Genomic DNA, 12539 nt, shown 5'->3' with positions numbered 1-12539 from the left:
TACTGCAATAGTAAACTAACCATGGAACAGGACACAATTAAAAATCTTGCAGTGGATTCTTAATGGGATGAGAGAGAGAGAATACAATTTTCTGAACACCCCAGTTCACGTGAACCTATGTGGTCTTATACTCATTTATGTGGAGCATTGCAAGCTTTGTAACCTGAATTAATACTGAGAGACAGAAATGAAGCCACTAATGGACAAAAGGAAGTATGAGTCTAATGGTTTGAGTGCAGGACTGGCAAGTCAGGAGACTTTTTACTTGATTTAGTTACTGACTCATCTTGACAGACTGAGGAATTCACTTGTATCAAAATTGTTACTGCTTTCTTGGGATCCATTTTCCTGAAGGTATGGCCATGTTGAGCCCTCTGATTTGAGCTGCTGTATGCCTTGGTTGCCTCATCTGGAGGCCTTGAGCATTTATTCATTCATTCCAGCACAACTCTATGAATTACTCAGGGGAAAGGGCATGATACTGTAATTTAAATAATTTACTTTAACCTTTAACTGAGGGACTGCATGACCATTAAGTAATGGCCTTTGTAATGTAGCAGGCCTTTCCTGTCTGTCTCTGTGATGGATCCTGTATTTAACACCTCACCTGGCAAAGTGTAGAACAATTTTCTCCCATTTGCCTTAACAAGGCAAATCTTCTAGCCACACCATAGACAGGCTGGCTGCTTTAACTCAGATGGCCCTACAAGTGCTGTACAAAGGATGACTCAAGACAAGCTTTGCTAATCCTAAAAACCTCTGTCATGCAATTCTGCGGTATCCAGGTATTGCTGCCAGTAGCCAGGTTGGGACTTCATTCTGTAGATCAGGGCTTCTGTTGCAATAAGGACAACATCACAAACAGTCATACGTTTATAAGCTTAATTACAAACACACTGTAAGCATGTGCAAACTAGTTTTCAGCTAATGCTATTAAGAATCACTGGATTTCCTAGGCTATCTCCAGATTCAAAAAAGCTTAGGAAGAAGTCTGGGACTTCTTATTCTATCATGAGTGCTAGTGAGGAAGACCACTTGGTTTGCCTTAAAAAGGACTTTATACAGGCAAAAGGTTACATATCTATTCATGGGTAAAAAGAAAAAAACAAGTAAAGGAAAACAAACAAACAAAAACAAGTCTGCCTTTGTAGATAAGCCAAGTACAATAAAGTGTAGAATAAAAAAGATCTTGCTAGGTTCTGCCCAAAGATATCTACTGTAAAGAGCAACAAAGAGGCCTGCAGCCTCCAGCTCTGTCTTCCCTGTGTCATCCAATGATGGGCACTGTTTGGGCCGTGCCATAGTGGGGGGGATTTTATTCACACAATGGCTGCATGCAGACCTAACTTGTATCTTTCTCCTCTGCACTGGGTGCTGATTCCTGTCAGAGAGCACGCTGGACAAAGTGTGTCCTATTTCAGGCATGATCTAAAAGGCACTGCCTATATTTTTTTCTCAAACAAAACATTGACATCAATAGAAGCCTGATTTCAGAGGAAGTTGAATTTCTAGCTAGTTAATCTGATCCAAGCATTCCTATGCAATACACAAGGGACTGGTGCAGCCTCTCCACCTTGGGAACCACATCTCCTTGCACCATGGATGAACTTGCTTCAAGGTCTACTGTGGAAAAGCTGAGAAAGTCTGAGCCATTTTCACAATGTTAGTGGAGTTTCACAGCCTCGAGCAGTCATTATTGCATTGGGTCGTACCCTTGAGGTAAATTATTAATAATAATAATATGTTATTTTTGTTAAACCTGACATCTCCTTTCATCTCAGCCCCATGCTTATCAAGAGCTCTGCAACAACAAAAAAGGAAAGTTTTATTTCCACATTTCCATCCCCTCATCTCATCACGCCACGTCTGCTTTGGGGAGCGAAGAGTAATCTGTGGAAAGCTTTCATGCTCTCAAACCTACCAAAACATGCAATATTAATTGGGATTATTAATTGTATTTACTGCACTAGCAAGTCTAACCTTGTTAAAGGCCAGTGCGAAGATGTGGGATCATTTCTGTCATTTGGAACATCCTGCATGCTATCTCCTCTCAGAAATCAAAAGGAAAATTACCTCACTTTTATTAATCATCCTTTTTCTTACAAGATTTTGCCTTTTGTTTAGCTGCACTTCACAAGGAGAAGGTGTGTTTTCTGTGCTGCTTTGAGATCTTGGCAGTTAATGGAACTCTTTGATTTTTAAACAAGAGTTATTCCTCTGAGTGTACAGTATAAACCTAGCAGGCAAGGGACTGTGCCTTTAAGTTCATCAGTTTTCCCAGTGCTGTACTGGAAGGATTGGACTGAAACTTTAAACATTTCTAGCCATACCTAGCATATGTATAATTTATAAGCCACACACCGTTTGCTGTCAAATAGGCGATTGATCTGACTCGGATCTCGTTAATTATCCTCCACATACATTATACGTTAACAGATCTTCAGTATACTGTGTATCAATATTAATAAGATTATAAAACACTATTGATAATTAGGAAGAGAAAGAGACCAGGCCTTTGATTCACTCTGTTACTAACGCCCCTGCATCTCTAGATTAAAAAGAGACCACTTTTCGTTTAATAATATCAGATCAGTACATCCATCTTCTAAAATGCTTTATTAAGAGAAAGCTAAGATTTGCATCCCTATGCAAGGGGCTATTTGAAATTGATTATGGAGGCATCATTGATGTGTGAGAAATTTGTTTCTCTGTCTTGTCTAAAGGGGGGCCTAATAGGTGGGAGGGATTTAAGGTGGAGCACTGTACTCTTGGATCTTTGATCAGGAGATTTCTATTTTTCTTTGTCAGGCTATATTTGGTAAGCCAGATTGTTTTGTTTCAGAGAAAATTAAATAGGATATAATATTACTTCCTTTTAAAAATAACATCTATGTTGTTGTACTCCAGAAGAAAACAGTGGAATCAAATAACATTTGTCTTTAAATTCAGATGGACCACTTAATATTTTTTATTACCTCCTATAGTTTTTTTTTTTTTTTTTTTTCCCCTGACCTGCCTTTTATGTTTCCATTAAGCTTGTAAGCTCATTTGTAACAAGCAAATCAGAAGAACGAGCTGCTAGCAAGGGCTCTAGAGCACTTCACTACCAACTCCAGTCAATCAGGCAAACTTTGCTTTCCTACAGATTTCATACTAAAGAAAAAGGAAAAAAAAAAAAAAAAAAAAAAATCACCAAAGGATTACTGGGAGAAATGGGTACAGATTAAATCCGAGTTGCCACCCAACTGGTCCTCTATGGGTATGCTGTATATCACTATACTGGCTCAGAGATCACCATCACTGCCCAACCCAGGCGTTTTTCTATCACTCAAGAAAAATGATTCAACATTCAAGCATGAGAACTGCTTCAGCTTTGTCTACTGACCATGTAGGAGCCTGATTATGGTCTTCAGCAAACATCAGAGCAGCTCTTCCCTTGGGCAAACCCACACTGTGAAAACAGGGCCAGACCAAAGTTCTCAGGCTCCCCAGTTGTTCTGGAGCAATCCTGCAGAGCCTTGTGCCTGCTGATGACACCATCACAGCTCCCCCGGGGTGGCCAGTGTTGGGAGTCCTAATTCCAGCCACTACTGATATTTTAAGTATCATGTCCTCTAACCCTATCGAGATTGGATTACTCAAATACTGAGCTCAGGACACCAGAGCTTCTGCCCTGGTGGTGTTTGTGCCACTGCACAGAGTAGGCTTCCCAGAGCAACAAACTAAAGTGAGACATATTCAGGGCTGGTGGCAAAGGAAAACTGAAGAAAACTGCCCTAGCTTAGATATGGTGCTTCCTCAGGTAGATTCAGATATCTATTTTCCTGCAAAATAGTCTGATAGATGCTTATTCCGTATGACAATTATACTGAAATTTAAATAAAAACCCATTAATTTCTGGCTTCCAGGAAATCTGCCCTATATATAAGCTGCCCATTCCCTAGAGCTTTGTGATTTTGAAGCATGCTGGGAGTTATCAGGGTTCACAGAACTGTGGAAGAGAGAACAGAGTGGTCCCAGGCTGCCTTTTCCAGCCTTGGGAATGTCCTTTCATATGCTCAGCCCATTTGTCATACCAATAGAGTCACAGGACCTGCTCAAATACCATTCTGGGGTGATTGACCTTGTTCTGTGAACAAGCAACTAAAAGACCTAAAATGCTGGTGGGGGCCACCCGGCCCTCGTACCAGTAGGAGTGAGGCCACTGAAGACAGAGGTAACCTTTCAGCTGTTTGATATGCCATGTCTCATCCGGTATGAGACTGGCTTTCAAGTAAGGAAAACTGAGAGGTATGTCCCAGCAGAGATTGACTTTCCTGGGGAAGGCTGAACTGTGGCTGTAAGCTGGTACGTAAACCTAGATTAAAGTTTACATACTGGATATACAAGCAACAGAAAGGCTTTCTGAGGTTTGCAAAAGGAATGTTCTTTTTTAATCTCTCAGATGGTTATGCCATTCTTCTCTCTAGAGGGAGCCTTGAAGGAAATCATAAGAAAAAACAGCAACAACCAACATGAAACCTAGCATGAACCAATGGGAAGAACAACACAGAACAAACCAATAAAACCGGATCAAGATAGTGCAAATAACCACTATTTTGATCCAGAAAGGTGTAATGCGTAGCAGATTTTCCTGGGATTCCTGCAATCAAAATGTGGGCTATATAGGTAGTAGGGCTTGTCCGTGCCAGCTTCTGGCCAAGAGCTTGTACCACATGCCAACAGCCACAGTTTACTTCTGGTACCAGGGCTGTTTCCAGTCACACCAGTCATGAATCCAAGACACAAGACCTGACCCAGCCATGTCACATCCACACATCACATGCTTATGTTCTTACATACTGTTTAGGATGCAAATAACTTGTTAAGTATTTCTGGAGAAGCACCATTGTTACATACTGTGCATGCTGCATATCCTGTATGGGCACACCATAGCACTTACATGCACAAGGATGTTTACAAAAGACAACAGGGAAGTGCTGAAGGTTTAGCTTTTCTTTGAGAGGGGGAGAGAGGAAGGGATTTTATTCCCTTTGTCCCATAGAAATGCACTTTCCTACAGTTTTAGAGATGCTTTTACAGAAAAAAAAAAAAGAAAAAAAAGCACAGAAGAACAAAGCTACTTTCATTAAAAACAGAGAAGTGAACATATTTACAACACTAGAAGCCAAGCGAAAAAAAAGTCTGTTCATTTTTAATTTAAACCACTGGAAATATCCAGGTTAATGCATATGTGTGAATATATTTCCCAATAGAAATCTACAATGAAGAGAAAGCACTCAGGAATTAGGGCTTCTCTCCTGTCTTTGTTGTTGTCTGTCTGATGTCAACTAGGGCTTGTTCTTCCTCTTGGTTGCTGAGCATTGCAGGGCTGAGTCAGCAGAGTGCTTAGACTTTACTCAGTCCCTGAAGCTCAGTGGTCTTTCATAGAAACCTGCTTCAAGCCAGTGAAGGAAGGCACAGTCATGAGATACCTCTGAGCTGAGCTGCTTCACATACAGGACAAACACGTGCTGAGAAGATGATGGGCAAACACAAAAATGCTATCTATCACCATGATCATCAGAAAGAGCCACCGAAGTAATGAACTTCCTAGCAGGGTGAGCTGACAGCACAAGAAGTTTTGTTGGCCAATCTTATCCAGGGGGATTGAATGGGTACTGAAACTCTACACAGGCTGAGAAGCTCTGGAGAGAACTGAGAACAGCTTTTCAGTATCTAAAATGGGGCTGAAAGAAAGAAGGGGACAGACTGTTTAGGAGAGTCTGTTGTGATAAGACAAGGGAAAATGGTTTCAAACTAAAAGAGGAGAGGCTTAGATTGGATATAAAGAAGATCGTTATTTTTTATACAATAAGGATGGAGAGACACTGTAACAGGTTGCCCAGAGGGGTGGTAGATGCCCCATCCTTGGAGACACTGAAGACTGGATCAGGCTCTGAGCAAGCTGTAGGTGCCCCTGTTCATTGCAAGGGAGTTTGACCAGATGACCTTTAAGGGTCCCTTCCTACTCAAATGATTCTATGATACTCTGTGTCAGAAGTCCTGGATTTGGGCTCAAACGTGTTACCTGAAGAGACTGGAGGTTCATCTTCCTCTACTTCCATGTCTCTACTGCCTATAGCTAAAGCCTTCCACCTCTCCCATTCTGGGGCTTTTCATTAAGAGTCAAAAAGAGGGAAGAGAGAAGAAAATGTGTGCAATTCTTGGTGTCACCACAGCACACGCTGGAAGCGAGATCCTTGGAGGCAATGACAGCAGCCTGTATTTACTCAGATTAGGGCAGTGGTTTAATGCACCAGGGCTTTTCTGATGGATTGTGCCAATTTATGGTGTGGAACCATTACGGTGGAAATTATGGGAAGGATACATCCTTACAGAGACAATGCACCAGGTGTCTGCATAGCCTGGAGCAACTACTGTGTGGCCCCTTGACATGGTACCTCCAAACACCTTCACTTTGCCAGGATTTGCACATCATTAACCTGCTTCGTGCTACTACATCACATGAAGTAAAAACAAAAACAAAAATAACAACCCCATTTGAACTCTGGCACCATTTTATTTCCTAGCAAAAAAAGAAGAGTTGCTTTTGCATTGAGTAGAGAAATCCTAAAGGTGAATGTGCAGCACAAATAAGAACAATAGAATGGTGGTAACTCTGCACATCAGAGAAACAATGCTTCGGTCATTTGAAACAATACCGGTTTGCTCCCAGCTTGAGATTTTGCCTGACAAATTTCAGAGAGAAGAGATTTTCCTCCCCTCCTCAACTAGCCCTGAGACATCCTGCAAAATAAATAAATAAATAAATGCACACGAGCCATTGTCACTGGGAATGTACCAGCCTTCCATTAACATTGCTCTCCATAGGATGGTGGTTGGCAGGAGTGCTCATTTTAAAATCCAAAGGCTCATGTCTAGTGCTCCAGCCCTTATTCCCCTGAGTTTTTTCAAGCCACTTGAGCCACTTGTCTGGAGCCTGCTTGCTTTGATCTCCTCCTGCATCGAACATGTCTGGAGAGAGCTGTACAAGGGGAAAGCATGAATCAAATCGCACGCTCCCATCTCAAATCTTGCCCGTTGCAAAGCCATACCAGGAAATCGAGGAAATGTTCCAGGTTTAAGCCCTGTACCCCTCGCCAGAAATTAAAACCCTGTCATTAATCCAATCTTAAATCTCAACTAGCTGCTGCTTAAAGCGGTAATAAATATTTCATACCGATTGTGTTGCGCTCCTTGCTGTGTTTATTAAATGGAGTTTCTCATAATTCCAGTTATTCATTTTAATAGGTCAGGACTTGGCTGTGATTTAAACAGACCACTGAGGAAACAGCCGTGGTTAAACATTGTAACAATATGGATTATTAATTTAATTGGCCAGCTATTACTTGTTTTGACTCTGTGCTAACACATTTAGCTCAGTCTCTTGTGGCCTATAAACCACAAAGGTCATGACTTCAACATTCAGAAGAATGGGAAAAAGAGAATCAGGGTTGAGATTATGAGGAAAAATAGAGAAACAGTGTGGGGAAGACGGAGTGGGGAAGGCTAAGGGCTTGCTGGAGGCAGTGCAGGGCAAAAGGGGATTTATTTAGTAGCTCAGCATTAGAACATCCACGAAACCACCAGCCAAACTATCAGCTTCTTTCAGTCTGCACCCCTTTGAGATGATTTTGGACAGTGATTTTTAGTGTAGATGGTATCCCTACACATTTAATAACACCTTTATTTTATTTCTGATTTTTTCTAATATCAGAAGTATACCATGCAGAGAGCTCGCATTTGGATAAATAGCAATATGTAAAAGCATGTAAAAAGCCATGGTTTTGGATGGCTTTGCCGGGCTCTTTTTGGAAAACTACCACAGATGCTAGTTAGATACAGTGGAACAAAATAGCACATTCCAAAGAGCATGGTAGCAAAAAGGGACAGTCAGGAAAAAAAAAAAAGTTTTATCTTCTGTGCATAACAAACGTAGTGCATTTTATGTCACAATCTACTCCGTTCAAAAGGGGTCAGATGTTTACATTGATATTTTATGCAGACCTCTCATTTACTCCTAAGAGGAGCCCTGTGTACCAAATAGCAGCAGGATATAACCTGTATTTATCTTGGCAACCGCACGCACAAACCTGGCGGTGGGCAATGTTTCCACATTCATCTGCCAAGTATGTTCAGTGTTCAGCTTGCACAGGTGCTGAGACCCCACCATGAAGGAAATAGTGTAAGTAACAAAAGTGAGGGCAGATGTGTTGGGTAGACAGCAAGCAGGTATCAGTCTTTGTTTTTGGCATCCTTTTGCCTTCCTGTAACACACTGCCACAGTATTCTGAAAGAACACAGCCCAGAGTCTGCAACTGCAGGCTCCAAAACCATGCAGCTAACATGGGAAATGTAGCATGCATGAATATAGCATACATAATCAATAGTAACAGCTGTCCAGACAAGCTGGTGGGATTCCAATGCTGTAAGATTTCATCCACACCCTCTCTCTTATCCTTCTCACAGGGAAACTAAGACACAGAGACACTGGGAAGAGAGACACTGGGAAAGTAAAAGGTATGGGTATACTTCAGGCTTGAAAACTTATTCATGGTGTGGCAAAGAGCCAGGATCTCTCTAAGAACTCTTTCCATTTTTTTTCTCTGAGCACCTCCTATTCCCTCTGTAGGGAAGATCCAGTGACTAGATCAAAAACTCCACTTTATCCAGCTGAAAATACCAGCATCAAATGTCCTGTAATGCAACTACTCCTTGCCACCAAGTCAGCATATATACCTTTTTGTATGTAGCAATACAGTCCAAAGGCCAGGACCACAATATAGCCTGCCTTCTACAGAAATCCTTTCCTGGCCATCCCACACAGCCAGACTGTGTGATGCTCAGAGTCCTCTGCTGCAGAGCCTTATCTCCTCCAGCCCTCCTGCCATGTGGCAGGCCACAAACCCAGTCCCTGATACACTGCTACTCACCCGCAGAGCCATCCTTAAGCTGCTGCAGGTGCCTTGCTGTAGGGATGCATCTTGAAGCAAGGCTGACAAACATGGCTTTCTTTTGTGGTGCCTAGCACCAGCAGCCCCTAAGGACGAGATACCCTTCCCTTCTTCTCCTCCACTCCCAGCCCCTGTACACAATACAGTATTTGTCATGGATTTGTTTTCCAGTACATGAAGAGCACAAAAACGTGCTCTTTTATGATAAGGTAAGCAGAGTGACCCTGTAACATTCCACATCTGAACTCAGAACAGCATCTGCCTCACAGCTGTCCTTGTAGCAAGCATTTCAAAAACACAGACAGTAAAAAAACAGCGGCAATATCTCAACGATGTAGCTGCTTACAACACAGTCCTCATTGCCTTCCAAATATCCGTGCTTGAGAGGTGACCTACAGCTGTAAAATTTGGATGTGGATTCCAACACCACCCCTTAATTTCAGAGATGTTCCAAAATGAGATTTGCAGAAAGCTTTTGAAGAGTTGCAGGCCAATGACAGAACTTGTGGCTGGAGCTAAGTTCAGATTCTGAACACCCTGACTCACAGAGATGTCTAAGGGCTTTGGCTTGATTGCAATATTTATGTTCCTTATTAATTGTGTGCACTGACATATAGAGTCATGGACTAGGAGCCCACAGTGAAAGGCTGTACACAAACAGAGCAACAATAAAGAGCTTACAGTCAAGAGATAGCTACAGAAAACTGGGGAAATCCATTGAAAGAGATTTGATGGACAGTGGCCTCATTGCAGTTCAGTTTTCAGTGGTTGTCTTGTCAAAGAAGAGCTGTAAGGCAAGTTTTGAAGGAGAAAAATTCAGCATTTGGCAACGTACATAAAGAGTTCTTTCAAGAGCTGTGGGCATCTGATTCAGTAGTACAACTATGAACACCTTAGACCAACCAGAACGAGGTCTGTGCTTTAAGAAACGAACAAGAAATGAGTGGAGAAGTGTGCAGGAGGTAGAGGCAAGTTACTGCCACTTGCTACAATAGATAGCAAGAGATAGTGGAGATAGTTCATCTAGAGAAAGGAGTGTTGTAATCAGATGAAGAAGGCTTGGAAGAGCAAATTAGTTCAGGAGAAGAACATTGAGACAATGTGCGGAAAGGGTAAAAAAATAACAATCTTGATACCTTGCATCCAGATCAAGTCCAATTTGCACTGAACATAGAAAACCTTGAAGAGATGTCATGGACATGATGAGATTTTAACTTAGAGAAGAGGAAACAAGTCACAGTGGAGAGGGATCAGGAAGTCAAAGATGGCAACTGAAATCAAATGCAGGTGAAGTTTTCGGAAATCAGACACATAAGGAGGAGAAAGAGGAAACTTGCCCAGGCCTACAGGAAATAGAGATCTTATTATCTGCATTGAAGGCCATTGACAGACCAAGAAAATTGAAGGTGGAGTAAGATAAGTCATGAGGGATAGCTATGGGAGATGTTTAAGCTAACAGATATAGGTGGATTCTAAACTAGAAAACATGAACTCCCATATGAGAGAAAATAGATAAAAATGAAGAGTTCTCAGTGAAGTTACAGATGACAGTATTAGAGCGTCTTCATAGAGAAGCAATAGAGTTGTTCAGGTTGTGGAAGTCAGAACTGAGCAAGGAGGAAATGGACTTATCGGGGACAAAGATACCTTGGTTATGGGATTTCCACCAGAGAAGAGAATGTAGAATGAGACCAAGGCAAGGGATGCTAGGGTGATGCAGAGCAGGAGGCTGACAATAACCACTCAAAAACAAAGAAGGGCTAATGGTCATGGCAAAGGAGATTGGAGCATGGACATCTAACAAAGAGAGAAGTCTGAGAGCTGACCAGAATTATCCATTGGCTGAACAGCCAAAGCAGCTTTTGGAGAGCTGAATTGTGACTGAAGAGCTGAAGGTGACACAAGTGCAAGGGTAACTGAAGGCAGAAGATAGACATGGCACTATTAAGAGGGGGGTTGGAAACTGAGGTGTTGGGCTGGTCTTTCTATAAGAAGTTATAGTTCAGTTCCGCTGCCTGTTACCCAGGAGTTCTGCCCTACCTCATGAGACAGGTCTGGGGTTTGCTGACAGGTGTTGCAGCAATAAGGTCACAAGCTCCTCCTTGTTTTCTGACTTTGTACAAGAGGTCTTCCAAATAATAACTTGGCTGCAGAAAGCCAGGAGAACATCTAATAGAAAGCATTTTGTTTTACTTCTAAGATTTCTCTGTCTACAAGATGTTGACAAAGATCATCATTCCTACCTTTCAGAGACTTTAAAAAGCAGGACTGTTATCAGGTGAAAACTCTGTTGAGAGGTATAAAAAGGTTTGTTGTTATCTAAGTACAACTACAGCTATTGGGCATTTTTAGGGGACTTGAGATGGATGCTCCAAGCGTGACAGTGATAGCTAGTACAGACAGGCTCAGAAGATGAAGAGCTCGGGTCTCCTGTGTTGTGACAGAGCTGGAGATCATGCAGTAAATTCCTTCAGGGAGAGAATGGTTCCCCCTTCAATTTGGAAGATAGGTGAGGACAGGGAAAATATTACAGACTGCAGTAAAAAGCAGGTGTTGGCACTTTGCTTGCACTAGTGAGAATGACATAATACTTAAAAATAATTAGGTTGTTGGACACAAGCTTTCATATAAAGAAAAACATAGAAAACACGTTTTCACATGTTTCCGATACAAAAACCACCTGCACTTAAGTGGTTTCATGAATGTTCATATGACTGTGAGGTTTAAACAAGCACACATTATAAGCAGCCAGCACACAGTGATTTGGTGCACGGATCAGGTTGCTGTGGGTGAGCAGCGAGTATTACTCTGTAAATGTTTTGTGTGTCCTAGCGTGGGCCATAGGAACATACAGAGGAAATGCCTCATTTTTCGCTTCTTCAGAAGAAGGAATGAACCTATTGTCTAGTCCTCTGGGCAATAACTCGGTTCTGAGCCCAGAAGAACTAGTGCGAATCAGACTCCAAGATCCTATTGACATTCTGCAAATTCTGTGGTTTCTCTTTTGTCAGGAGTTACACTGCTTTTGTGAGTCAAGAGAGGGAGGGAAAGGAAGAAATATTCAGAATTCTCTCCAAAATAATTTACAGGAGTACTTATTGCCTCACCCTCTGTGTATGAACTCACATGCGTGGTCCTGGAGAGTCAGGATCATTAGTTGCTGCCTGATTGTTTACTAAACTGAGAATAATCATTTTGTTTCTTACGATCATTTGTACTCTGAAAAATTGAATTCAACAAAGCTGGCTTTCTTTTTAAAGAAAACAATTGTACATTTGAAAATACGACGAACAAAATATTTTACAACCTAAGGACATCTAAAAGAATACATTTTCCAAACTGCACAGCACATGACCATATCTCTTAGCAGTCAGAAGAATATACACGTTAAATGCACAGCTTAGAGAGACCTAATCACACAGAACCTGCTGGCAGTGTGTATCCTGGGTAACACCAGAGTTTTGTACAGTTAAGAAAACATACTCTGGAATACAGCAGGGAGCTGGTCTATAATGCCCTGGTCATTTGCCTCAAAAAACAAGA

The sequence above is a fragment of the Meleagris gallopavo genome, chromosome 8 (genome assembly GCF_905368555.1).
Source record: "Meleagris gallopavo chromosome 8, MGAL_WU_HG_1.1, whole genome shotgun sequence".
NCBI classification, from domain to species: Eukaryota; Metazoa; Chordata; class Aves; order Galliformes; family Phasianidae; genus Meleagris; species Meleagris gallopavo.
The sequence above is the reverse complement of the archived record's forward strand: the minus strand, read 5'-3'. Positions refer to the sequence as shown.